At 33.9% G+C, this 4,363-nt stretch overlaps 1 pseudogene; it reads right to left on the reverse strand.

Moving 5' to 3' along the window:
- Positions 1 to 559: 559 nt before the first annotated feature.
- LOC149557632 (pathogenesis-related protein PR-1 pseudogene) lies at positions 560 to 1,057 on the reverse strand (annotated as a pseudogene).
- Positions 1,058 to 4,363: the final 3,306 nt, after the last annotated feature.

Consider the following 4,363-nt stretch of genomic DNA (forward strand, 5'->3'; position numbering starts at 1 on the left):
ATAAAGCCATTTAATTTGCACTTGAAGGAAACCTGTACTGTCACGTTTCCTTTGAAAACATTTTATAGAAGCATTTTCTCGTAAGAGCTGCATTTCAGGCCCTTTTTGAGATCAGAATTTTATCTAGAACCGAAACATATTTTCCTTCTTCGAAAAGATTATTCATAATTCCAGTCAAGGTAACTGGTTATATTTTTAAAAATAGAGCAATGCGATAATCAAGTTGAAAATTTTCGGCCAAACCATTGCTTGTCTTAAATAGCGGAATAACAAAATCATAATACATTTTAAGACAGCCAAATTAACCATCCCTAGACCATCACCCAAACGTCACGCCTAATACCGATTAAAATTCTGGATGAGATCTAATTCAGACTCAAATTTTTCGTTGGTGACATACAACGATAAGCCCAATGAGCCGTCAATGTGCTAATCATGAATACCAACGCAATAAACCGTTAATGGCAGTAGTGTTATTTTATTTGTCAATCACTATACTGTTGCAAACAATATTCTTAGCTACTTCTCAATTACAAAATATATGCTTGCTATAAACAACTCATTTATAAGGTCTATCATTAATATAGTTGGCAGGAGGATCATAGCTGCATATGACCCATGTGTCGTTGCTCTTACATTTGAGAATTGAACACCCAACACTCTCAGTTGTCGCCCAAACCATCTGACTATAGTGCGTGCAATCTGAGCCAGTGCAAGTGTTAGTGGAATGAACATACCACTTGCTCTCATCAATCCAAGCATTCATTGCCTGTCGACGTGTCCAACTGGAGCCTTTGCCCCAGAAGATATTTTTACCATTTGGCGATCCTTTTGAATGCTGAAGAAGGCAGTCGTTTCTTCTCTGTCTCGCATAATTCCGAGCAAAAGTGGCCACCGTATTATTCCATTTAAGACGTGAAGCTCCGACGGCTTCTCTGGCCACGTTCTGAGGCTCAATGAAGTCCGCAATGGCCTGAGAATCGGTGAAGCCTTGTACGTGGCTTAATAACCCCACTACCAACAGTACCAGCAACATTTGGGAAACTTGACTCATTCTTGACACAATATAGCTAACAATAAAAATCGATCACAACTGATGAGCTTGTTTGAATGAGAGGTTGAGCTATGGTAATTATAATGCTGTGAAACAACTACATTCTAAAATAGAGGTGCAAAATGATTACAATACAGGTATAGTGTAAATAGTAATCCTTATCGCTTGGAGTTTTGATGTCTTGTGTTGTGGGGTAAATACAAATACACTTGTTGCTGCTACCGGCCTTGCGAGAGCGTCACTTCGCTCACAAGATTTGTTATTTATAATCTTAAATGCTTTCAAGACATTTAATTCAGTCAGGAAAACACCGTGTTTAGGGTTAAGTTATGTAGCCGATATTTTAAATATCGCCACCAAAACTAACCGGGATTTTGAGCAACGTGCAGGTTGTTCAAGGGCAACTACGTGCACGATGTTTAAATCTAAATCTATCCTGCATTAGACATTAGAAATATTAAAGCTCTCACACGCAAGTATTTCCGTGTATTAAAAAATAAAAGAGAGCAAACGAACACGTTTTAAAATCGTTTTAACTATTATTATTATTAATGCTTGGTTGGTGTTTGTACAAGGAATCATCCTAATAAAGGAACTTATATATGCAAATTAGATAGTACAACATTGTTTTGAGAAACAGAAACTTGCTACTAAAATTGTGCTTGTCGAGGGAAAAGAAGAAACTAACACCGGTATTGGAATGTTCTTGATTACCAAGCCATTAACGGTCAAACTCTAATAAGGATTGTTGGTATCCAGCATTATGACACGTTTTGAAAGGTTGAGTATTAGGGGCACCTTTTTCTTTATAAACAAATTATGTGGCTCGAAAATATCTAGTAGTCGTTCTTGCTAATTTCATTTTCATAGAACTTTTACATTGTAAGTTAAATTTTGTTGATTTTTTTAGGTATCTATGGTTGGGTGAAATGCTTAAAGCTAAGGTTTTGGCAAAGTATCATTTCAAACAGCTTGCTGCATACCTACTATGTTCATACATAAATAACTAAAACTTTATGAAATATCCCAATTGTAATACACAAATGGGTCAATCAACAACAACACAAAAACTTAAAAATAATGGACTATTAGTACATGTTGATTGTTGTGATTCCCTTGTACTTCTCACAAGTCAACAAACATATATCATCAACCACAATACTTGAAAGAAAAAGTGTTCTTTATCTACCATAGCTTGTATGAATCATGAATATATAAATCATAAAATTATTGACACATAACACAACTATTTGGTCACATAGAAATCCTTAGTTAGAGGGAAAACTACATGGGGATGGTACATATAAATCCATAACTATTGTAATTATAGGGTGCCATGTCATGTTACAATATTGTGTCACTTCTGGTGACATAGTCTATTAGAAGTAATACAAACAAATGTTCTAGGATCTACCTTTTGCAAGGATTATAGAGCACTATACAAGGATATATATCTTGTAATTGATATAGTGGGTTCTTCCTTATGTTGCTTGAATATCTACTTGGTTTTATGAATTAACCCCTTCTCAACATAACACTAATAGCAATGAAAAATCTCATCTCATCAATAACATTATAATAGATCCTTTTAGCTCCTTATATAGTATATTTTTGCCTTTTCAATCCTTAACCTAATTAGAGTTTAGGAATCATCAACAATATATTATAGATTAAAATCAATGATTCCAAAATCTTTTCTCGGACTATGAGAATCTAATTTCCAGCTCGATAAGTCATTTCACATATGATTCTATGTCATTTTAAAACTTTTAGCAACCTTTGTCTAGCTCATTGAATACTTTATTCTAACTCAATAACATTAATGTAGCATGGTGACCTTCTTACTTAATGATGCTTGCTCTGCTCAATGGAGGATGTGCTCAGTAAATCTCTAGTACTTCAAAAGCCAAAAAATGTTATTTGAAAAACATGGACACTTCTAAAATGACTACAAAGAGGAAAGGAAAAAGAAGAGGAAGAAGAACACACAAGATTCTAGTTTTGAGTCTGAGAAGGAAGATGGAGATGATTTTATAGCATCCTTGGCCACTTTTGCAAGTGGTAATCTATGGTTGATAGGCTCAAGTGCACCATTTCGCATGACTCCAAATAGAAACTAGTTTAGTAAGTATGAAAATTTTGGCTGTGGTAAGGTGTATTTGGGTGATAAATCAGTTCTTGATATTATTGGCCATGCAAGTATTCATGTGAAAATTTCTAATGGTAGAATTAGAATATCTGATGGTGTCTTGCTTTTCTCCAAACTAGTAAGAAATTAGTTATTTATTAGAAAACTAATAGATGCAAGAGTGAATGTACAGTTTTCTAAAGAAAATGTGAAAATGGTAATAGGTGCTATGGTGATAGCAAGAGGAAGCAAATTGGTTACATTTTCCCAACTTGATGCATGTATAGTTGAGTACAATAACACTTTTGATAAGATTGTTACAAGGACTACTTCATTGGAAAAGCAGAGGGTTTCACCATCAACAAAAGGTCATGGCTTTTGGGTAGAAAAGGGTACTCTACCTATTGAATCAAAGTTGCTTTCTTAGAAGACTATGTTAAAGAATTAGAAACTCAACCTCATAAATGAGAAGGGTCTACAGACCTTGAAAAATAGATACATTATTAATGGGTGAATCAATGCAATCTTGAGTTTGATTTTTGTGAGCATTGTATCTATGGTAAACAAAACTGCATTCAATTTTACTCAAGTTCTCATAAGTGCACATGGATTTTGAATCTAATCCTTTCATATGTATTTGGTCTAGTTGATGTTCTTTCTATTAGTAAACTAGTTTATTATATTCCTTTCAAAAATGATTTTAGTATAAGAACATGGATTTATGTTCTTAGGAGTAAACCTAAAGTTTTAAGTCATTTGAATGAATTTAAAGTCATGATTGAGTTGTAGATTGGAAAGAAGATAAAATGTTTGAGAACTAATAGTGGTGGTGAATTTTTCTCTGATTATTTTGATGCATTTTGTAAAGATTATGGAATTAAAAGAAAAAAAAAAAAACAATTTCATATTCTCCACACAAAAAATGGAGTTGCATAAAGAATGAATATGACCTTTATGGAGAAGGCTAGGAGTATGTTCAATGATGCTAGACGGGAACAATAGATCTAGGTTGAAGCTATATGTTACCTAATATAGGTCTTTATATGAACTCTTGTTGGTAAGATACTAATGGAAGTATGTTCAGGCCACAAGCCTTCACTGAGACATTTGAGAGTTTTTGGTTATGAGTCATATGCTCATTTACCAAAGATGAAAGGGACAAAATTGGATAACAAAGCTAT

The sequence above is a fragment of the Cupressus sempervirens genome, chromosome 5 (assembly GCF_028749045.1).
Source record: "Cupressus sempervirens isolate cs-2001-9-10 chromosome 5, ASM2874904v1, whole genome shotgun sequence".
NCBI lineage: Eukaryota > Viridiplantae > Streptophyta > Pinopsida > Cupressales > Cupressaceae > Cupressus > Cupressus sempervirens.